The 25487-nt window shown below is 41.3% G+C and overlaps 1 protein-coding gene across 1 annotated transcript in view; it reads right to left on the minus strand.

Moving 5' to 3' along the window:
• The window catches only part of CTNNA3 (catenin alpha 3), a 909177-nt gene that overhangs the window by 748764 nt on the left and 134926 nt on the right, over positions 1-25487 (minus strand). The gene's annotated exons all lie outside the window — the stretch shown is intronic.

A 25487-nucleotide genomic window follows, 5' to 3' on the forward strand; every position in this document is an offset into this window, starting at 1 on the left:
AGGACATAGAGGCAAACAGCAACTGGGATAAAATAAAACATTGTTTTACAAAAAGAAGACCAACCTGATCTTTTCTTTGAGAAGATAACTGATTTGTTAGACATAGGAAATGCAGTAGATCTGATCTATCTGGGATTCCAGTAAGGTATTTGCTACAGTCCCACATGGGAAATTATTAGTCTTGTTGGAGAAGATGGAGATTAATATGAGTATGAAAAGGAAGTGGTTACAGGGGTCATACTACAAGGGTCATACTGAAAGGTGAACAGTCACTGAAGGGAGATTAGTAGTGGAGTTCTTCAGGGATCAGTCTTGGGAGCAATCATATTTAAAATTAATGACTTTGGCAAAAAAGAGAGTGTGTGCTAATAAAATCTGTGTATGACATGAAGTTGGGAGGTATTGTCAATATCTAGGAAGACCAGAATATCATACAAGAAGATCTGGATGACCTTGAAAACTGGAGTAATAAAATGGAATGAAATTTAATAGTGCAAACTGCAAGACCATGCACTTAGAGACTAACAACAAGAATTTTTGCTATAAACTGGGGCTTATCAGTTGAAAGCGACAGAGGAGTAGAAAGTCCTGGGCATATTGGTCACTGGGTTACTATGAGCTACCAATGTGATGTGACTGTGAAAAAGGCTAATGCAATCTTAGGATACATCAGGCGAGGTATTTCCAGCAGAGATAGGTAGTACCATTATACAAGGCACTGGAAGGAATACTGTGTACAATTCTGGTCTCTCATGTTTAAAGAAAGATTAATTCAAACTGGAACAGATGCAGAGAAGGACTATTAGGATGATGAGAGGAATGGTAAATCTACCTTACAAGTGGAGACTGAAGGAGCTTGGCTTATTTAGCCTAAGCTAACAAAGGCCAAGGGGAGATATGATTGCTCTCTATAAATATATAAGAGGGACAAACACCAGAGAGGGGGAGGAGTTATTTAAGTTAAGCATCAACGTGGACACAAGAACAAATGGATACAAACTGGCCATCAACAAGTTTAGGCTTGAAATTAGACAAAGGTTTCTAACTATCAGAGGAGTGAAGTTCTGGAAATGCCTTCCAAGGGGAACAGCGGGGGCAAAAACCTAACTGGCTTTAAGACTGAGCTTGATAAGTTTATTGAGGGGTGGTATGGTGAGACTGGCTACAACAGCATGTAACCAATCTGCAACTCTTAGTAGCAAATATCCCCAAGAGTTGGTGATGGGATATTAGATGGGGAGGGTTCTGAATTACTACAGAGAATTCTTTCCCAGTGTCTGGCTGTTGAGTCTTGCCAAATGCTCAGGGCATGGAAGCAATGTGCCATAGCATGGTTCGACCTGGCTAATGCTTTTGGATCGCGTTGTGTCGCAGATGCCAGGCTCTGGAATGGGGCTTGCAGCTACACAGGACATGGGGTAGTGTCTCATTGGCATAGCTGCACTCCCTGCATCATTTGTCCCGATTGCAGTTGAGCCAGGCCCTGTGGATGAACCTCCAGCTGGCAAATCGGGTGAAGCTTCCCCCGCAGGGAGGAAGTGATTTCTGCCATCCCATTTGCATGTCACTCAAACGTCTTGGCCTGGTCCGGCTTCTGTTTCAGATTTTCCATGTACTGGCAGCAGATGGCATCCTTCAGGGTCCTCTCCAGCATGGTTCCAGCTCTCAGAGTGATGATTGTGTGTTCTGCATATTTGGGATCAGGAATGAATTTTCAGCTGGCAGAGGACTGGCAGAGACCCCAGGGGGTTTTCACCTTCCTTTGCAGCATAGGGCATAGGCCACTTGCAGGTTTAAACTTGAGTAAATAGTGGATTCTCTGTAACTTGAAGTCTTTAAATCATGATTTGAGGACATCAGTAGCTCAGCCAGAGTTATGGGTCTATTACTGGACTGGGTGGGAGAGATTCTGTGGCCTGCAATGTGCAGGAGGTCAGACTGGATGATCATGATAGTCCCTTCTGGCCTTAAGTCTAATAGATGATGGCACTTATGAATTACACTGCCTTCCTAATGAGGCATCTAGCCCTGGAATCATTCGGTCACCTGTAGTGAGTATTTTAGAGGGCATTCAACCTGAAAGACCAAGATAGACTGATGTCCAGTCACAATATAAAATCTATGAATGTATTAATAAGTTGTGAAAGGTATAACAGTGAGTTCAGATTTAAAATACATAAAATGTAGGTGCACACCTCCATGGCCTAAATTTTTTTGATGGATCTAACACCTAGTGACTGGAAAACCCCTCTTGGCACCTGATTATCAGTTTGCACTATATTTCACTGTTCACCTTTATAAACAGTTATTTGTAGACAGGCACCTAGGAAAATATTTTGTTATTTTAATACTTGTTAATAAATTGGTTTGATTGTACAATACTTTGGCATGTGAATGCTTGGGGAAAACAGAGTCAGGAAGTTATATCCAAAGTTTTCAGTAAAGAATCAAACTTTTATATTCAGATGAAACCATCAGCAAATAAACAAAATGTCAACAAAAAGCCAACTGTACAATCCCCCATCATAGCTTTACATTTCCTTGTCCACCACACAAGGCATTCTTTATTTTCCTTGCTCTCCTGGATTCAGACCCAGACCCAGTGATGATAGGTGCACTTTCTACGTTGTTGGGGGTTTTTTTTGGCAGCCCTGTCTTCAGCCCACTCTAAGCAAAATGCTCACCCTTATCCTTACAGGTCTTCAGCCTGTCAAATTCATACTCCACCAGCATCCTGCAACTGCTAAAATGTTTAATTAAACCTTCTGCCAGGTGCTCTGTGGTCAGAATACAATAAGATCCACTGCAGAAGAGAATAGCGTGATCCCTTAAAGTAGCAGTGGGCAGGGATACCCTATTGATAACCATGTAATCTGGAGGGAATAAGTTCCCTGCTCATCCAAACTGATCAGATCTCCTCAGCACCCTGTCATCATGTACCTTGTTGATACAGCCTATGTTGGTGTTCATGAATCTGCCTTTGTGGTCAACCAGAGTCTTCAGGACAATCAAGTATCCTTTCCAGTTGGTATATTCATGTGCTCCTTCAGCCAGAAAACTACAAGAATGCACATGAGCACTGTCAATGGCCCCAGCAAAATCTGGGAATCCCATTCTCTCAAAGTCAGCTCTTATGTCCACAGTATTATTTGCCTCACATCCTCACAGCTCTTATGTAAATCACAGTATTATTTGCCTCACATCCTCCACAGCATTGACAGTTGGCTTGCCAACAACAAACCATTTAGCCACAGTCCTACGGCAGCCTGGGGTAGAAAACTTCCAGATAGCAATAGGACGCTGTTTCTGGACTGGCGTGGCCTCCCTCATTTGAGTGTCCTGGAGCTGAAGGGTTAGGGCAAGCTCTTGATATAGTTCCATGAAGGTGTGCTCCATGGAAGTTCTGGAGGCATTGCTGGTCACCCTAAGTCTGCATGACAATGTGATTCCACCATCTGTCCAAGTTGTCTTGCATAAGAAGCACCAGCCTACATGTGGCAAATCCACAGGGAACATAGTATGCAAGAGTTGTCTCCAGGCTACCATCGATTAATTCCCATCCAAGGCCCCATTGCCACCTTCCGGTCAGAAACTGCTGCTTAAATGCCACCCACAACCTTCTCTCAGTATCCTGCTGCAATAAACAGTTCAGTCACAAGCAAGAACAGCTGATCCAGCCGTACTGGATCCACTGACTGGCAGCAGCTGGATCAGACAGGAATGTGCAGCTTGCAGAGTGAGATGTGCTTCAACTAAATGTATTGTCTGGCTAAGACATTTCTGCACAAGGGCCCAGAAACAACAGACATCTTCTCCCACAATATATCATTAACAAATTCCTAGTGTGGCTCAAGTTAGCAAGATGCTAAGAACTCTGGGATATGTCCCCAGATATCTTAGTGCCAAACACATGTAACTACAGCACCCATAGGTATACAGGTCTGAAGTGTGTGCAGCTCTGCAGCATGGATGCTCAAAGGTGCATTTGGCAAGCATGTGTGCACATTCATGTGCACTCTGCAGTGTAGACATGCCCTTAGAGTCAGCAACACCTCACTGAGATGAATGAGGCAGATCACTCCAAAGCTATTCTTTAAGACATCATTACATCTGTAATGCTTGATTTACATTTTCAAGCTTTTCTATTGCATCCATGAGAGCTAGAGATTTTTTTTAAATAACCACTAGTCTGACAATCACATGACTCCAAGAGCTGGGGAACAAGGCAGAGGCCTACAGTACCTATACCCTAATCCAGGCCTGCTTTTGACAATAAAGCACTTTACATTAACTCACAGCATCTTCACAATATCCACATGAAGTAGGCAAGTAATATTTTTATTCCCATTTAACAAACAGGAAAAAATAGACACTGAGATGTAAAGTGACTTACCAAAGGCCATGAGAGCTGAACTAAAATTCAGGAGTTCCTAGTCCCTGTGCTCAGACTCAGTCTGTCTACCAATAATTTAAAGTTACTGATCAAAGATTCCAGTTAAGAAGAGGAAGTTACTACAGTTTGTAGGAGCTCAAACAACAATCAAAACAATTTATCACTGAAACATTACAGAACATCAGATATGACAATTTGCAAGCATTCACTAGAGCAGGATTCATGCTGTCACAACATGCTGGGCATGCTTTTAGTCTGTATTGCTTAGGAGAATTTTAATAAACAACAGTTCATTCTGAATATGACTTTAACTGCCTGTGTGGACATGGAGAAAAAAAAAAACATGTTTTCTTTGTTCACCTTGGGAAACGTATATCTGAAGTTTAGTATATTTGTGTATTCATTGTTGAATTCAGTATCTTATTTTTATTCTTAAATATATATTTAATATTAGGAATAAAGTGTTTATTAATTCACCTTGATTGATTGCTTTAGGTTACTTCACAAATGCAGCCATCATAATTGTATGAGTACTCTAAATTCTGACATCTGTGCTGCAGTTAGGGGAAATACTGCTAAGCAAACAAATTCAGTACTTCATTTGTTCCTACTCCCCGAAGGTTATCAGTTTACAAAAATATGCTTTCTGGTCTGAGTGTGTCTCTCTCTCAAATACAGGGTATAGTTTTCAACAGATCAAAGGTCAAAGTTAAATCTAATGTGTATTTTTATAACTTTGTGTTCCTCAGCAAAGATAGGACACAATGACTGCACAAGCTTGGTACCACCAGCAACTCTACACTCCCCAAACTTGGCAAGAAGGGGAATGGAAGCAAACCAGCTGTGGCCCCATGCTGTAGAGGGAAAGGGAAGTGCATGCTGCATCCAATTATAAGGTAGTGCAGGGCCAGTGTCCCCAGTGTTCTTGAAGGCATTGTGCCTGCCATAGATATTGTCATCTCTTTCATATAAATGTAGTCAGTTTAATATATGGGTCCTGCTAAGATTCCCTCTAACCTGCCAGAACTCCTAAGCTCAGTCGTGTACATAGTGGCCATGGAGGACGGAATTCAGTTACCTTTCTGGGGGAGTGAAAGCAGAAAAACTAAAGATGATGTTTAACAGGACCATCCAGAATTATTAAGTTGAGCGCAGTTCTGACCACTAAGCTGCTCAGCACCATCCTGGAACAATCCCTGCACATAAAGGTAAGAAAACTATCTACTGACTCATCACCTCTTGCAGCACCCTAGTTTTCCTGCAAGGTCTCTATGGCAGACTCTGCAAACCCCGCAGCAAAAAAGGGGTTAAAAAGAGCAGGCTTGGGCTCAGGAAGTCCTTCCCCACCACATCTGCAAGCCATGCCTTGGAGGAGCCCTAAAAATAAAATAAAAGGGGACTCTGTTCAGAAGGCCCCAGCCTGGAGAGGAGGACAGACCTCTCTTCCTCATCTCCCAGAGAGGAGCATGACAGAGAGCCAAGCTACCTTAGGTGACCGTGAACACAGAGTAATAGGACAGATGGCTAGAGAATCTGGGTAGGACAGAGAAGCTGAAACTAAAATTTATAGAAATAAAGAGCAGCTCCTTTTCCTTTTTAGTTTCTTTTCTCAAGCCTAGACGGTTGGGTGGGCTTAAGAGCTTGAGCCATAATGTCCATGCTGCTATTTTTAGCACACTAGCTTGAGTCTGTGTACAAGGGCTGGAAGGCTCACTCCCAGCTGCAGTGTAGACATACCCTGTCAAGGTTCCTCCCCCACTCTGAACTCTAGGTACAGATGTGGGGACCTGCATGAAAACCTCCTAAGCTTACTTTTACCAGCTTAGGTTAAAACTTCCCCAAGGTACAAATTAATTTTATCCTTTGTCCTTGGAATATCCACTGCCACCACCAAACTCTAACTGGGTTTACTGGGAAACATAGTATGGACACGTCTTTCCCCCCAAAATCCTCCCAAACCTTGCACCCCTCTTCCTGGGAAAGGTTTGGTAAGAATCCTCACCAATTTGCATAGGTGACCACAGACCCAAACCCTTGGATCTGAGAACAATGAAAAAGCATTCAGTTTTCTTACAAGAAGACTTTTAATAGAAATAGAAGTAAATAGAGGTAAAGGAATCACCTCTGTAAAATCAGGATGGTAGATACCTTACAGGGTAATTAGATTCAAAACATAGAGAATCCCTCTAGGCAAAACCTTAAGTTACAAAAAAGACACACAGACAGAAATAGTCATTCTATTCAGCACAATTCTTTTCTCAGCCATTTAAAGAAATCATAATCTAACACATACCTAGCTAGATTACTTACTAAAGTTCTAAGACTCCATTCCTGGTCTATCCCCGGCAAAAGCAGCATATAGACAGACACAGACCCTTTGTTTCTCTCCCTCCTCCCAGCTTTTGAAAGTATCTTGTCTCCTCATTGGTCATTTTGGTCAGGTGCCAGCGAGGTTACCTTTAGCTTCTTAACCCTTTACAGGTGAAAGGATTTTTCCTCTGGCCAGGAGGGATTTTAAAGGGGTTTACCCTTCCCTTTATATTTATGACATACCCTAAGACTTTAATAGGTCTAGTTTTTAACAGATTTATATAACAGATGCTCTTCAAGTGCGGTAAGTGCTATAATTAACAGCAGCAGTACACACAACAAGAAATCCAGTTACTGAATGTTAACGTCTCTGAAATACAGTGTGTTTGTGATGAAGCAGCTGTACTGCTAGGCTTTGCAAGGCTGCCGCCTAGCTCTCCAGATAGGATACAAGGGTTAATAACTGGTTTTAACTCCAGGATATAAATCTCACTGAAGTCAGCATTAAACACAGAGAGCCTCTAAACTGATTGTGTAGTAACCCTTAAACATGGTTATTAGAAGCACAACTAACTAGTCTGGATTTTTTTTCTTGTCTCCTCTGAATAGTTCTAACCATGGCATTTGAAGTATTTTGCAAAGAAAAAATGTATAAAGAAATTTATAAATGTTCGACACAGGCTCTATATAGAATTGTTCATCGTGACTTTTAAATAAACAGAATTGATTCTGAGTTATATAGAGGTTTATGCTTTTCCTAGATTCATACACAGTAAGGCCCAAAGCTTCAAAACAGAGGTATTTAGGTGACTGATGCTAGGTACCTATTTAGACATCTAAATAAAAGTAGACTGATCGTCAGAGCTACTTAGTAAGCACGGCTCCACTGGAAGTCAATGGGAGATGCTGATATTTTTGGCTGAAGTCCAGTACATTTTCTCTGCATGACTGTAAAACCAAAGTTGCCTTGTATTTTTATATATTATTGTATCTCCAACATCTTTGCAAATATCCAACTTGACTTTTGAGCTGTGTATTTTGCGACCTGAATTAACTTATTTCTAATTTAATACAAAATGGAGCACCACTAGAAATAGCACACATTTATTTTTGCCAAAGTAGAAGTGACACTAGAACTCTTTATTTGCTGCAGACATACAAGCTCTGGAATGAAGAAACCCCTCTATAGCAATATCTCATGGATTTACTCTACAATCTAATTAAAATTCAACAAGTAAGTGCTGCTTATGAAGCATTACAGCATTGGATCTGGAAGATGGAACTGAATACAAGCAGTGGCATGCATATTAACAGGAATCAGAAGAAACTCATACAAAATTACATTAGAAATAAGTACACGCTCTCCATCATTCCAATACCAGCTTTCAAAGAGGTACTGTAAAGTTATAAAGAGACCAGATTAATGGAGTTCCATCGTGTTAAAAGGAATCTTTCAAATTATTATGAAGAATCTCTGATGTTTATAAAATGTTACATAACCAAGAATTAGACAAAATTACCTCTTTGATGAAAAAGGCAAATTAAGTTCTGATATGGGAAACTTTTCTTTAAGTCTGTTGCCTTCAGTCAAGGCATCTAATACAGCACAAAAAAATTGGACCAAGCGTTAGTCATATGTAAGATAATGACATCAAATAAGACCTCTGTTATAAGTATTTGGCCAAGTTTGTATAGTTACGTCAACTGACCAACCAAAAAAGACAGATTCCACTGTTACCTCATCCACTTTGAGAACCACACTCTCAATATTACACAAATGTCTTGCTAGCAGATGAGTAGAGCCTTTAGTGTTGAGCATTGTACTGAACTATCAAACACTCCTTACTGGGCACAAATCCCACTGAAATCAGCAGGAGTGTCATCCAAGAGAGGAGAAACCCAAATATGGGAATAACCTATCTTTAGGAGCAATTCTGGATCCTGTCAGTTGTCAGAGACCAGGGGTGAAATCCTGCCTCCACTGGAGTCAACAGGAGTTTTCCCACTGACTTCATTGGGGCTCAGATTTCACCCCAGTTATTTAGCTTACTATATATGCTGAAAGGTGCTATTGTATTATTCTTTAAGATATTCCTGAGTAGCAGTATTGACTGCCTATGAGAAGCCCTTTGTACTGTCTGACAATGTAGTAAGCGCTCTGTTAGGAATCCACAGCAGGAAGAGACTGGATTTGAGGGTATGGGGGAAGAGAGGGCAGAAAGCTGCAATAATGATTTGGGGCGGGGGGGTAGGTATTACCATTGATACCTAGTATAGGACCACAGACAAAAAAAATCAGTTTGTCTTGATTTATAATAACAATCAGTATATCTGAAATACAACTGCTAGAGCAGCTTTGCAATAAAGTTGTGTAAAAAGAAAGATAATTGTGAGGATAGAATGTATTTGTCAAATACATCTTATGGAACAAAAAGAACATGTTCATAAAAATGATGAATTTTAAATAGATTTGCACAGCTATTACATTTATCCCTCAAAATATACTGTAGTTTGTGGTTTTTGTTGTGTTAAAGAGGTTCCTTCACTAATGCTTCACTTACTTGTACTTGATAAGCAACTCTTCCTGCTACTAGACCTCATAATATTATGCCCGTCTGTATTCAACAAGTTTAGAATAGGGTTTTTTTTCTTAACCCACCCCACTATTTACCTGTATGCACTTACTAGCCTTTTGTCACCAGTAAGATTAAGGAGACTGCGCTGAAGATTGGAAAGCAGCAAACACAACCATGTTTAGGAAATTATCAAGAAACAAAGAAGACTTACTATACTATAGATACTATACACTCACTGACTTAACATCAGTTTTGGGGAAGAATCCATTCTAGGATATCTAGAGGACACACCTGGAAAAGTGTTTCATTAAGTACAGCTAGCATGGATTCAGGAAGAGGAGGTCATGGTTAATCTGCTAGAGTTCTTTGATAATGTTATTGCCCTGGTAGATAAGGGACCTTCGCAGAATGTCGAGCTTTAAAAATGTTGTTCAGTACAAATACACTAAAAGCAATATTCTCTTCAGAACTGTGCGGAATCGCACTATTAATGGCGTAAATTTAAGATTCCTGAACTTTCACTAAGATAAAAACAAATACTCTCATTACCATCTGAGCACCAAAAAATGCAGTTTCTTCCCTGGCACATTCCCCTAATCTGCCTAGAATTTCTGATCTTTAGTCCCAAAGATACCAAAAACAAAGACAGCCAACAAAAAGTTATTTGCCTTTTAACTGTCAGCACATGAACAATACAAATAGTAATGCATGTGTACACCCAGAACCTCCAATGTGTTCTGGGTTCATATCTGCTCCAAAGAGTAAAGCGATGAAAGGGAAAAGCTTAAGATAGTTTGCAGAGCATTCATCATATGCAGACAGCCTCTCCACCACAACCTCCACACTCGCCCAAACCTGAAATTACCAACAAAGAAGGTGTGCACCGAGCTACCCTATTCACTGTTGATCTCCTTTGGAAGTCAGCAGTCAAGGGACACTCAATGAATTTAAAAAAATTTACATTTCTAGAAGACATCTTTGTTCTCTCCTCTAACCTTCTAATAGGCCATCCTGTCAGTGATCGGCTTTAGGTTCCAGTGTCTGGAGTCATTGTCCCTCACTTATACCTTCCAGAGTTACTTTGATCCACCCCCTGTGACCTATATGTATCCTCTGAGGAAGAGATGACAGTTTCTTGTGAAATGCCAAATGTGTCCCCAAAATCCCTTCAGGGTTGTACTCACTGCTTTTCATAAACAATGGTTTCCCTATACAACTTGAGAGGCATATACACAAAATATTGACTCCCTGAATAATTCCAATTTTTATTTACATGTAGGCACCCCTTCCAAAGGTTTTCTGCCCTTTGTCCCATCCTAAATACCACCATTTTATGCAAGTTAATGGTCTTAATTGAAGGTGTCAAATTGAAACAAGTTTGTTTTTAAAGACAGATTTTATCATTCCTTAACATTAATTCTACTTGGTATCAAATATGCACAGATAAAAGTTCTGCCACAGTGTGGCAGATCATTTTTCATTATTGGTGATGCATAAAAGGGGAAAGAACCAAGTTTCACTGAGATCAGTAGGAGTCTGGAGGCATGTTGGTGGTGATGGGGAAAACTCTTTTTTACTTGTACTCAAAGAACATCTGATACATAAACCTTTGAGACAACATACCTGCAGAACCCCAAAGTAAGAACATAAGAATGGACATACTGATTCAGACAAATGGTCCTTCTAGCGCAGTATTCTGTCTTCCAACAGTGGCCGGTGCCAGATACTTCAGAGGAAATGAAAAGAACGGTTGAATTATTGAGTGATCCATCCCCCTGTCATCCAGTCACAGCTTCTGGCAGTCAGAGGCTTAGGGACACCCAGAGCATGGGGTTGTCTCTCTAACCATCTTGGCTAATAGCCACTGATGGACCTATTCTCCATGATATTATCTAATTCTTTTTTGAACCTAGTTATACTTTTGGCCTTCACAACATCTCCTGGCAATAAGTTCCACAGGTTGACTGTACATTGTAGAAGCAGTAATTCCTTATGTTTGTTTTAAACCTGCTGCCCATTAATTCTATTTAGTGACCCCTGGTTCTTGTGTCATGTGAAGGAGTAAATAACACTTCTTTGTTCACTTTCTCCCCACCATTCATGATTTTAAAGACCTCGATCATATCCCCACCCCCATCCAGTCATCTTTTTTCTAATCTCAGCAGTTCCCGTCTTTTTAATCTTTCCTCACACAGAAGCTGTTCCATAACCCCATCATTTTGGTTGCTCTTCTCTGTATTTTTTGCCACTCTAATACAGCTTTTCTGAGATGGCATGACCAAAGCTGTACACACTATGCACGGTGTGGGTATACCATGGATTGATATAGTGGCATTATGAAATTCTGTCCTATTACCTATCCCTTTCCTAATGGCTCCTAATATTGTTAGCTCTTTTGACTCCTGCTGTACTTTGAGCAGATATTTTCAGAAAATTACCCACAATGACTCTTTCTTCAGTGGTAACAGCTAATTTAGACTCCATCATTTTGTATGTATAGTTGGGATTATGTTTTCTAATGTGCATTACTTTGCACTTCTCTACTTCTCAACTCCTCTGCCATTTGCAAGTGCTTTGTAGGATAGGATTAAAATTCAAAATGATCTGGACAAACTGGAGAAATGGTCTGAAGTAAATGGAATGAAATTCAATAAGAACAAATACAAAATATTCCATTTAGGAAGGAACAATCAGTTGCACACATACAATATGGGAAATGACTGCCTAGGAAGGAGTACTGCAGAAAGAGATCTGGGGGTCAGTGGACCATAAGCAAAATATGAGTCAACAGTGTAACACTCTTGCAAAAAAAGCAAACATCATTCTGGGATGTATTAGCACAAATGTTGTAAGCAAGACACAAGAAGTAATTCTTCCACTCTACTCCATGCTGATTAGGCCTCAGCTGGAGTACTGTGTCCAGTTCTGGGTGCCACATTTCAGGAACAATGTGGACAAATTAGAGAAAGTCCAGAGAAGAACCACCAAAACGATTAAAGATCTAGAAAACATCACCTATTAGGGAAGATTGAAAGAACTGGGTTTGTTTAGCCTGGAAAAGAAAAGACTGAGAGGGGATATGATAACAGTTTTCAAGTACACAAAAGGTTGTTACAAGGAGGAGGGAGAACAATTGTTCTTCTTAACCTCTGAAGATAGGACAAGAAGCAATAGGCTTAAATTGCAGCAAGGGATGTTTAGGTTGGACATTAGGAAAAACTTCCTAACTGTCAGGGTGGTTAAGCACTGAAATAAATTGCTTCGGGAGGTGGTGTAATCTCCATCACTGGAGATTTTTAAAGAGGAGGTTAGACAAACACCTGTCAGGAATGGTCTACATAATACTTAGTCCTGCCATGAGCACAGGGGATTGGATCAGATGATCTATTGAGGTCCCTTCCAGTCCTATGATTTTGTTGCCCAGTCACCCAATTTTAGGAGATCCTTTTGTATCCCTTCACAGTCAGCTTTTGACTTAATTATCATGAATAATTTTGTATCATCTGCTAACTTTGCCACCTCATTGTTTACCCCTTTTTCCAGATCATTTATGAATATGTTAAACAGTACAAAGCACTGGGGGACCCTTCTATTTACCGCTCTCCACTGTGAAAACTGACCATTTATTCCTACCGTTTCCTATGCTTTAACCAGTTACTGATTCAGGTGAGAACCTTCTCTCTTATCCCGTGATTGCTCACGAGCTTTTGATAAGGGTCCTTGTCAAAGTCTTTCTGAAAGTCCAAGGAGACTATGTCCACTGTCACCCTTGTCCTTGTTGACACCCTCAAGGAAATCTCACAGATTGCTGTCTATCTCTGTCTGACTCTTCCTCAACATATTGTGCTCATCTGTGTGTCCAATAATTCTGGTTTTTTACTATAGTTTCTATAAATTTGCCTAGTACTGAAGTCAGGCTTACCAAGCGCTAGAGCTTTTTTTTTTTAAATCAGCATAATATTAGTTATCCTCCAATCATATGGTACAGAAGCTGATTTAAGGAATAGGTTACATTCCACAGGTAGCAGTTCTCCAATTTCATTTTGGAGTTCCTTCAGAACTCTTGGCTGAATATAATTTGATTCTGGTCACTTATTACTGTTTAATTTATCAATTTGTTCCAAAATCTCCCCTATTGACTCCTCAGTCTGGGACAGTTCCTCAGATCTGACACCTAAAAAGAATGGCTCTGGTGTAGGAATCTCCCTCACATCCTCTGCATTGAAAACTGATGCTAAATGAATTTTTTGCTTCTTTACAATGGTCTTTTCTTCCTTGAATGCTCCTTTAGCACTTGGATCATCCAGTGGCCCCACTGATTGTTTGACAGGCTTCCTGCTTCTGATGTACTTAAAAACATGTTCCGATGTTAGTTTCTATGTCTTTTGCTAGTTGCTCGTCAAATTCTTTTTTGGCCTGCCTAATTAAACTTTTACATTTGACTTATCAGAGATACACTTCTTTCTATTTTTGAAGGATGCCTTTTTGTCCCTAATGACCTCTGAAGGGTGATCCCTCACTCTCACAGACCTTGGGAGACAGGCCAGTCCTCGCTTACAGACAGCCCCCCAACCTGAAGCAAATACTCACCAGCAACCACACAACAAAAACACTAACCAAGGAACCAATCCCTGCAACAAACCCTGTTGCCAACTCTGTCCTAACCACACCAGCCACACCATCAGGGGCTCGTTCACCTGCACATCTACTAATGTGATATATGCCATCATGTGCCAGCAATGTCCTTCTGCCACGTACATGGGCTAAACCAGACAGTCTCTACGCAAAAGAATAAATGGACACAAATCAGACATCAAGAATTGTAACATTCAGAAACCAGTAGGAGAGCACTTCAATCTCCCTGGACACTCAATAACAGAATAAAGTGGCAATTCTTCAACAAAAAAATCTTCAAAAACAGACTCCAACGAGAAACTGCAGAACTGGAATTAATTTGCAAACTGCACACCATCAAATTAAGCCTGAATAAAGACTGGGAGTGGATGGGTCACTACAAAAAGTAATTTTCCCTCTGCTGATACTCGCACCTTGTCAACTGTTGGAAATGGGAGATGTCCACCTTGATTGAATTTGCCTCGTTAGCACTGACCCCCCACTTGGTAAGGCAACTCCGATCTTTTCATGTGCTGTATTATATATACTGCTTACTGTATTTTGCACTCCATGCATCTGATGAAGTGGGTTTTAGCCCACAAAAGCTTATGACCAAATAAATGTGTTAGTCTCTAAGGTGCCACAAGGACTCCTCGTTGTTTTTTGCTCTTTTACTCTGTTGTTCATTCATGGTGTCATTTTTGGTTTTCTTGCTGGTTTTTTTTTTTTTATTATTTGGGCTATATATTTAGCTTGAGCCTCTAGTGTGGTGTTTTTTAAAAATTTCCATGCAGCTTGCAGGCATTTCATTCTTGAGACTGTTCTTTTTAATCTTCATTTAACTAGCTTCCTCATTTTTATATAGTTCCCTTTTCTGAAGTTTAAAGCTACTGTGGTGGGTTTCTTTGGCATTTTGCCCCTTACAAGGATGTTATATTTAATTACATTATGGTTGCTATTACTGAGCAGTTCAGCTATATTTATCTCTTAGACAAGATTCTGTGCGCCACTTAGGACTAAACCAAGAATTGCCTCTCCCCTTGTGGATTCCAGGTCTAGCTACTCAACAAAATAGTCATTAATGTTGTCTAGATATTTTCTCTGCATTCCATCCTGAGGTGACACAAACCCAGTCAATATGGGGAGAGCTGAAATCCCCATTTTTTGGTTTTCTGTTTTTGTAGCCTCTCCTATCTCCTTGAGCATTTCACAATCACCATCACCATCTTGGTCAGCAGTATATTCCTACTGCTATACTTTTGTTATTCAAGCATGGAATTTCTATCCATAAAGATTCTATGGTACAGTTTGATTCAAGATTTTTACTATATTTGACTCTATGCTTTCACATATAGTGCCACTCCCCCACCAGCCAGCATAACCAAATGGGGGAGTGGTACTATATGTGAAAGCACAGAGTCAAATATAGTAAAAATCTTGAATCAAACTATACCATAGAATCTTTATGGATACCAGGGTACAAAATATATAGGAATGACAATGGTCCATTGGATTATCATTGTTGCACCAAGTTCCTGTGATCTTCCTGTTATATCAATCTCCTCATTTAATACCAGTCACTAAAGTTCACCCATCTTAGTATTTATATTTAGACATCTAGTATTTGTACACAAACACTTATAAAATGATGTAAATTGTATGGGACTCTTTTTTGTTTGGCTGTTTCTCTTCAGTTCCCACCTGTACTTTATCAACTTATCCTCTCCTCTTTACTAGGATATGGAGTATCCCTTTAATAAATCCCTCCTTAAAGGGTATCTCTGTCTGAACCCTGTGCTCCTCCATACCTGTCGGCTTTCCCCCAGCCCTTTATCTAAAAAACTCCTCTATGACCTTTTCAATTTTACATGCCGGCAATCTGGTTCCATTTTGGTTTAGGTGGAGCCCATCTTTCCTGTATAGGCACCTCCTTTCTCAAGGTTCCTCAGTTCCTAATAAACCTAAATCCCTCCTCCAAGCACCATTGTCTCATCCACACATGGAGACCCTGCAGTCCTGCCTGTCTAATTGACCCTGCAGATGGAAGGATTTCAGAGAATGCTAAGGTAACTTTACAACTGAAGGAAAACAAGGTTGAAGTGGGTCTTTTTGTAATACTAAGCTGGCTAAAACAGAGCCCCAGTTGATTACTTATGTGAGCAATGGCTGCATGAACAAACCAGTAACAACCTGTAGCATTCCACAAATTTAGGAGAAAAGAAAGTCCTTCCTATTTTGTTAAATTATTCTGTGATTTCTATTATATATAAATGTATATCATTTAAATTTCTGTAAATTGTTCAACTTGACAAATCTGATTTACTCTTATACACATCTCCCCGATGCATTGTAATTCAGTATTAACAAGATCCCTATTATAAAAGAATAATACATTTCTTTCAGTTTTACTAATGAATTTTGCAGAATGAAGACAAATATTGATTTGCACAACCTTCCTGCTGCTCTGTACACCTGCTGAGTGCCTTATGCTCAACTCCTGCTGCCCAGAGCACCTACTTATAATTTGCCTTCAAAATGCAATATTCCTTCACATTTTGATTTCCCCCATGATTCCTTTAAAAATATTTACAATGCCAGCTAATGAAAAAGTAGCGGGCATAGAAAAGTGATTGTATGTTTATTTTAAGGTTTATGGTGACTCAAAAGCGTTCTCAGTTTGTCCCCAAGACCGCCTGCTCTTCTCAGTGATCAGCACAGGACTTTGGGGAATTAGGGTTTCATTGAAACAACTTACTGCGCAAATGAAAAGAATAAATGCTATGGAGTTTTGTGTCCCTTTCCATGGAGGTTTCCTGAAATAACAATTGTGATGCCAATTCACCGTATTATATCCACTGAAACTTGAAAAATATCCTCTAAAAGTTTTTTTAAAAATTGCTTACAGGATGTTTATTACCTGCTTAATATTCAAACCAAACTCTGTTGGACATTACCAGAATTATAATAAATAAAATGGAACACAAATAGGGTTACCAGGTGTCCATTTTTCAACTGGAATGCCTAGTCAAAATGGGACCCTAGCGGCTTCGGTCAGCACTGCTGACTGGACCGTTAAAAGTCTGGTTGGCGTGGGGCTGGCAGGCTCCCTACCTGGCTCCAGGCAGCTCCACAGAAGTGGCAACATGTCCTTCAGCTCCCAGGGAGCTCTGTCTACTGCCCTGGCCCCACCCCAAGTGCCGGCTCTGCAGCTCCCATTGGCCAGGAACCACGGCCAATGGGAGCTGCTGGGTAGACACCTGCAGGTGGAGGCAGCGCGTGGAGCCACCTGGCCATGTCTCCGCCTAAGAGCCGAGGGACATGTCACCACTTGTGGGGAGATGCCCAAGGTAAGCGCCACCCAGGGCCCGCACCCAAAACCCTTCCCACACCCCAACCCCCTACCCCAGTCCTGAGCCTTCTCCCACACCAAAACTCCCTCCTGTACCTGGACCCACCCCCCCCGCATCCCAACCCCAAGCTTCCCCACACAAAAACTCCCTCCCAGAGCCAACACCCCAAACCCCCTCCCACACCCCAACCCCCACCCTTTAGCCCCCTCCTGCATCCAAACTCCCTCCTGGAGCCTGCACCCTGAACACCCTCCTGCGTGCCAACCCCCTGCCCCAGCTGGAAACCTCCTCCTACGCTCTGAACCCCTCAGCCACAGCCCAGAGCCCCTCCTGTACCTCAAACTTCCAAGCCCCACCCAGAGCCCACACCCCCAGCCAGTTCCCTCACCCCCCGCACCCCAACCCCGATCTCCCTCCTGCACCCTGAACCCCTCATTTCTGACCCCATCCCAGAGCCTGCATCCACAGCCCAGAGCCAGTACCTCTGACGCACCCCAACCCCCTGCCTCAGTCCAGAGCCCCCTCCCACACACCAAACCCCTCAGCCCCAGCCACGAGCTTCCTCCTGCACCCTAAACCCCTCATCCCCAGCCCCACCCCAAAGCCTGCACTCCAAGCCCAGAGCCATACCCCCCATACCCCAACCCCCTCCTCAGCCCAAAGTCCCTTCCCACACTCTGAACCCCTCACCCCCACCTCCCAGCCCGAAGCCCCCTCTTGCTCCCCAAACCCCTCATCCCTGGCCCCACCCAAGAGCCCGCATCCCCCAGCCAACACCCTCAAACACCCACACCCCAACCCCCTGCAAATGAGCAAGTGAGTGAGTGTGGGGGAAAGCAAGTGACAGGAGGGTGGAGTGAGCAAGGGTGGAGCCTCAGAGAAGGGGTAGGGAAGCGGGCAGGGGAAGGATGTTTGGTTTTGTGAAATTAGAAAGTTAGAAACCCTAGACACAAAGTCACTTGACCAGAGACTTCCTTGTTCATGCTATTCCAGATAAAAACCGTGAGTGTCCCATATGGAAAAGCTTCAATAACTGAAAGCTGCCTTAAAACACAGGTTAAAGCTGAAGTATTTTTCAGTGGATAGCTGTTAAGATCAGGGCTTTGGAGCTGTGCTCCGGCTCCGCTCCAGCTCCACACAAAAACCTGCAGCTCCACTGCTCCAGAGCTGCTCCGCGCTCCAGCTCCAGGCTCCGCTCCAAAGCCCTTATTAAGATAAAACGTTTTTCCAGAATTCATCATGGAAAAAAAGAGAAGATGATCTTAAGAAAAAGCAATAGAACCAAAAAGCTAAAATATCTAATTTAACAATCAAAGGTTTGTAATAGAAACTCAAGGAACCAAATGTATTTATTTCAAACATTTTAGCAGCATAGTGATATACGTTACATTAAATCCAATAGCCAACATGTACAGAATGTGGCAATAAGTGAACTAAATACCAAACTTATACAAATATTATTGCTAACATGTCTTTAGAGAGAGAACATGCAGCACAATGGATACTCTCTCTCCCCCAACAGGAGAGACCTTGTAATTTCCACAAGTGTCCCATAGCTATAGTAGGCAAGGTCAAAATAACAAAGGGACTATGTACCTAAGAATACATACTGTAGTCAGATGTTTCGACTAATTTTTAGATCCTAACACAAATATTAGCCAAATGCAAGCATATCTACACACCCTCAAGCAAGTGTGGAAAAATCAAATGTGGCCTAGGCTCTCCAGAAAATGTAAAACTTTTCACCATTCCTACCTTGCATCCAATTCTTGCTCAGTACATTGAGGATACTGTGGTAGGCCTGGCTGAATGCAAAGTAAGAAAAGGAGGTGTTCCCTACAGCAACATAGTGTCATTAGCTTAGACTTGCAAAGTACATTAGGCTACCCTGAAAAGACAGTCCATTGATAGAAAGTGTCTTCAGGCCTGATCTGCAAACCCTGGTAAGTAGTACCATTAAAGTCAGTGAGACTACTTACCTGTAAGTATTTGCAAGCCTAGCTTTTCATTATTATAGTTTATTATTGAGTGCTGGTCACCATGGTATCTGGGTACACTTTACTGTTTTAATTAGAAGCAGCTGACATTGCGCAAATAACATTCCCCATCCCAAAAATCCTTATTAACATGAGTAGCCCTAATTAAATCAATGGGACTAACTAACATGAATAGTTGTAGCAGGGCTGAACACCCAAGAAGCACATATGAGAATGATAATTGTGGTTTAAAAACAGGGAGTGTCAAAATAGCGCCAGTTGGCAGCCTCCTGTCAGTTGTCTGATCTGTGTGTCCTGTGCATTTGCCTGTTGCACAGGAGAAATGAACCTATGTCAGCCTGTGACCCTTAGAACTTTTTGCCACTCTGACTCATACTTGCTTGAGTCCTAATTTAGAAATTAAGGTTGGAGTGGGCATAGGAAGAACGGAAAGGTATTTTCCTTTTATAAAAGAGTACTTTTGTTTTATTTTAAAGTGATATTACTTTTGTGCTAAGAAAACACTTGTTTCTACTATCTCATTATTTTTATAGGATCATTATTTTTCTTAAAAGATCCTACAGTATACTACTAAATCTACATATACAAGCTCATGCTAGAAAATAAGTGTGTGTGCTGTACTGTTATACTTCTAGTAGAGTCTTATTCCCACAAAAAGAATGAAAGTGTACCTGACAAAAGTTTGTTGTAAGTGGCTTTTATTATTATTGCATATCTGGAAGTCTCTTTCGTTCTTTAAAAGGAATATAATAGGCAGAAAAGAGCCGATCAACTGAAAAACTATCATAATATAAATCAAATCATTCTGTAATATTTTGATCTATATGCCCAAGCACATCAAGTTCCATGATTTGATGTACATCCTCCCTTATTCACTGTTTCTGAAAAGAGAGGCTACAACTTTTTAATATATAAACTGGATTTTAGGCACGGTAGTGAATTGGCATTAAAGTTTTGGGAAATTATGTTTTAATTGGTGGCTTTTTCTTGTGAATCAAGAGGGTGTGGACTCTAATCAGGAAGAGAAGACAAACAGTCTTGGAAAAAGCCAGATAACCTCGAAGACAGGTTTCAGTTAGATAAGGGGTTATCCACTATAAGAAAATAGGTCTTCGGAGGGGAATACAAAGATCTAAGCCTATAATCACAGCCTATGATTCATAGGATGAAGTTAAAGTCTTCCAAAGTAAATCATTTGAAATAGCAGGTCTTTCAAGATTACACCAAGGAGAAACAGAAAAGAATTAGGGAAGAAACAAGAGAGTTTGATTAGATGCAGTAACTCAAAGAATTGTACAAGAATCAAATTTAATAGGCATTGCATGAAGTAGTGAGCATCAGGCATGCAACAAAGGATGACATATTTATAGGCATATTCCTGTTCCCCCAAGGTTTAAATCTGAGGACTCAGATTTAAATGTATATAAAGCATTTCATAGGGGAAGAGGCAATAATAAAAGCTATAGTAATCTTGCATTAGTAAATATTTCAGTATGAACTGATTAATTCACAACTAATAACTTTCATATCAGAGAGTAAAACTGATCCATAATTAAGTAAGTAAATCTACAGATAATGGAGAATATTAAATTTAGTAATAATAAACGTTTATATTATGGTAGCATCCAAAGATGTTCCAATATGATTCTTGATGCCAGTACACTGAATGGCAAAGAAGGAATTACATCTTCATGCTGATCTTATCACCTAAAAAGTCATTCCTTAAATTAGCTTAACTGGACATTCAAAGTCAAGTCATTAAGTAAAGTGCTTGATTCTCCACTACTTTGATCTTACATAGTTTACACCTTACATAGTTTTCAGAGTAACAGCCGTGTTAGTCTGTATTCACAAAAAGAAAAGGAGTACTTGTGGCACCTTAGAGACTAACCAATTTATTTGAGCATAAGCTTTCATGAGCTACAGCTCACTTCATCGGATATGAAGTGAGCTGTAGCTCATGAAAGCTTATGCTCAAATAAATTGGTTAGTCTCTAAGGTGCCACAAGTACTCCTTTTCTTTTCATCTTACATAGTATGGATCTCCCTCCTGCACCCTGAACCCCTCATTTCTGACCCCACCCCAGAGCCTGTATCCACAGCCGGGAGCCAGTACCCCCTCTCACACCCCAACCCCCTGCCTCAGTCCAGAGCCCCCTCCCACACACCAAACCCCTTGGCCCCAGCCACAAGCCTCCTCCTGCACCCTAAACCCCTCATCCCCAGCCCCACCCCAGAGCCCGCACCCCAAGCCCATACCCCCTCCCACACCCCAACCCCTGCCTCAGCCCAGAGCCCCTTCCCACACTCTGAACCCCTCACCCCCACCTCCCAGCCCGAAGGCCCCTCCTGCTCCCCAAACCCCTCATCCCTGGCCCCGCCCAGAGCCAGGGTATAATATGCCACTAAATCATGGTAGTGTTTTATATTCATTCAACACTAGAATAACTGACAACATAAGCTCAAGATAGAAAAGGATCAGGCCCTTTTCCTACAGCTGGTTTGAATGCAATTTCATTGGCTGTATGTGGAAGACTGCTCAGATGATGGATTACTTGGACTAAACTGCCATAACCACGTACTCAAACTTCTACCTGCAAAAATCAACACAAATCTCCCAGTACAATTCCCTCCCAGACACAAATCAATGCAATCAGTATACACAATAAAGCCAAAATACACATAGCTCCTCACTGCACACCTCTCATTTGCCACCCACACAAATCCATACAACTCTCCCGGCACAGCACAACCCATTTACAAATCAACATGACCACCTACACAGAAAGATCATAATACATCCCCAAATATCACTCTGAAGCCTAAAATGTCTTCTTCAGTCCATGTGAAGCAATAGAAATATCTACAAGCATGGGTTTTTTTCTTTAGAATATCACCATGTTAAATCACTACTAGCATTTGCAGTGTGTTACCATCCAATTTTTAAGTTCTCAGCCATTTTTGGCTTTTCCATGAGTTTACAAATTGCACCTGTGTGACAGCATGGACTTTCAGCTCCTGTTAAAGTATAAATATGCTTGTACCAGTACAGCTTATGCAGGTTCCCTCCAACTGGAAGAAGATACACCAGAATAAGCACACTTATAATGGTATATCTACACTAGGGCTTTTACAGGGCCTAGCTATATTAGTTTTTTGTTTTGTTTTTAATTCACACACCTAAGCTACGTAGCTATTGGTGGTAAAACTTTTAATTGTAGACCAGGCCTTATACTGGCAAAGGAGTTCTTTTGCCAATATAGTTTATATTAGTTCCCCAAACAAAATAAGCTATACTGGCAAAAGGACTTTTTTGCCAGGACAACTGCATCTACAGTACGGCTTTTGCTGGCATAGCTATGTCAGTTAAGGTTGTGATTTTCTTCACACTCCTATCCTGTGGAGAATGAGATAAATATTGATATTAGTTCAATAAATATGAGATGCAACTCAGTTTACCTGTGTGACCTGCCTGACGTATAGAGTTAAATCAAAGGAGGCCGTAAAGGGGAATTGGACAGGAAATAAAACAATGGCAGAGAAAGCCAAGGGTCCATGGGTATTTCCCACTTAATAGCTCCCCACTTGACTCCCCAAGGACCCTGGGCTTTCTCTGCCACTGTTTTATTTCCTGTCCAATTCCCCTTTACGGCCTCCTTTGATTTAACTCTATACATCAGGCAGGATAATGTCACACAGGTAAACTGAGTTACATCTCATATTTATTGGCTGGCAGAGTTTATTGTTCCCAGGCTGAACCTAGAAACAAAAGGTATGTTAAAACCTTAAAAAGTCTAGCCTCTGCAGGAATGGGAGTGGAGGTTGGGCCAGCTGTCAGAAGTGGCTGGAAATGAGTCTCTAACAGAGACATGCACACACTGCATGCTGTAGTACTGCAGTCTGCTTCTTCCAACCCAGAGATGGAGGTAATTAGGCTGAATGGAACATACTAAAGCTGGCAAGGAAAGATTAAAGTATATGTAAGGGGAAATATGTATTAAGCTTTTATTATTTTTATTGTTTGCTCTGCACACTATATATACCTTTATGTGAAGGAATAAATAATGCTTTGTGCAACAGATGTGAAACCTCTGAAGCATGAACACTTCAAACAAAATTACAATATCGAGTTATGCCACATTACAGACATATGCAATATCTTTGTGATTATTGGTATCAACTGTACACATTTTAAATGTATCTGCAAGCTAGGGATTGTATTCTGGCTCCATGAGAGAGGGTTACAAAGCTTCCTGCCAGAAATAAAATCCTTGGGGAGGAAATTATTGCAAGTCCCTGGGCAGCTAAACAGCTCTGGATAATACCCACCCCACCCCACCCCCCGGTAAGTTACATATACTAGTTCTAACTGGGTTCAAGAGGCCCAGCAACCAATTTAGCAAGAATAGTATAAAGAATCAGCCTTAACTGACTCAGAGAGACACTCACTCAGTCCTTGAACTGGCATAAGACTTTAATCAAGAGGGCAGAACTCTGCTGGCAGAGTTTGAAGGACTGGGTAACTTACCACGGTTGCCACATGGAAGACAGGAGAAATCTAAAAAGCTTAATATATGTATAGCCTGCTTATTATATGCTTTCTCTGTAATGTTTTATTCTAAATAAATGTACTGTGCTTTGTGAAAGCTGGCTGCTCACTGGCAAAAGCGGTCATAGCCCCTGGGAGATAGCACGACTGCAAGTGCTGAACTAAAGTCAGCCCTGCTGGGATAGGAACAGTGAATTAAAAAAGAATTGCAGCCTAAATCCTCAGTCCAGAGGGAGGGACTATAGATTCCCACTCATGGAGAGACAATGGGTACAGACCTAAGAAGGGCCATGAAGAGGTCAGAGGTGCAGTTAATCCCAGAACTGTGACACTTTGTTTTCAAGAAGCTGTTTTTGAGTCGCTTTAATCCATTACTGTCACAGGCTCCTGGAAGAAGAAGCTTACAGATGCCAACCTCAGTTGGGCCTGTCAGGGTAACACAGTTGGGAAGGGTAGGGGAGGGGGAGGGCTGCAACCTAGAGATCCCATTTTAGAGTGGCTGGACGGCAGGGTTCCACCCACAGAGAGATGCAGGAAGCCAGGCCTGTCATCTTAGGGGTGCACACAAGGAAGACTAAAAGGAGCCTAAAATGCAGCTCGCCCCGTAATTGTGACATAACTGACACAGCTATGCCAGTAAAATGTAAGCTTAGACCAGGCCTTAAAATAAGCTGCAACATCATTTCCACAATTTGCTAGATTTAAAATTTTGCTGAAAAACCTGTTTAGCCCAAGATTCCTATTCCATCTCCTTGCTTGTGGAAACTATATAAAACCCTTACTGTAAATGATTCCCCAAAGCAGATGATGGGATGCCTTCATGATTCATTTTTCTGTTACTAATGCGGTAGCAGCACTCATTTTCTCACCTTATAACAGGATTACGCAGAATGAGCATGCTACGAAACTATTTTTTATGTTTTAAATTAGGAAATTAAGGTTTTCTCCACAGCATGGAAAAATTGTCAGCTATGTCATAATCAATTACTCCGTAGCATAGAACCCTGTGTTTGTGTTCATTCACAAACATTTCAAAAAGAAAAGGAGGACTTGTGGCACCTTAGAGACTAACAAATTTATTTGAACATAAGCTTTCGTGAGCTACAGCTCACTTCATCGGATGCATTCAGTGGAAAATACAGTGGGGAAGATTTATATACACAGAGAACATGAAACGATGGGTGTTACCATACACGCTGTAAGGAGAGTGATCAGGTAAGATGAGCTATTACCAGCAGGATAGCGGGGACGGGGGAAACCTTTTGTAGTGATAATCAAGGTGGGCCATTTCCAGCAGTTGACAAGAACGTCTGAGGAACAGTGGAGTGGGGAGGGGGGAATAAACATGGGGAAATAGTTTTACTTTGTGTAATGATCTAAAAGTGGCAATTCTTCAACAAAAAAACTTCAAAAACAGCCTGCAACGAGAGACTGCTGAATTGGAATTAATTTGCAAACTGGATACAATTAACTAAGGCTTGAATAGAGACTGGGAGCGGATGGGTCATTGCATGAAATAAAACTATTTCCCCATGTTTATTCCCCCCCCCACACACACACTGTTCCTCAGATGTTCTTGTCAACTGCTGGAAATGGCTCACCTTGATTATCACCACAAAAGGTTCCCCTTCTCCTCCCCCCACCTCCCCCCCCCCCCGCTCTCCTGCTGGTAATAGCTCATCTTACCTGATCACTCTC

The sequence above is a fragment of the Eretmochelys imbricata genome, chromosome 7, assembly GCF_965152235.1.
Source record: "Eretmochelys imbricata isolate rEreImb1 chromosome 7, rEreImb1.hap1, whole genome shotgun sequence".
Lineage (NCBI taxonomy): Eukaryota > Metazoa > Chordata > Testudines > Cheloniidae > Eretmochelys > Eretmochelys imbricata.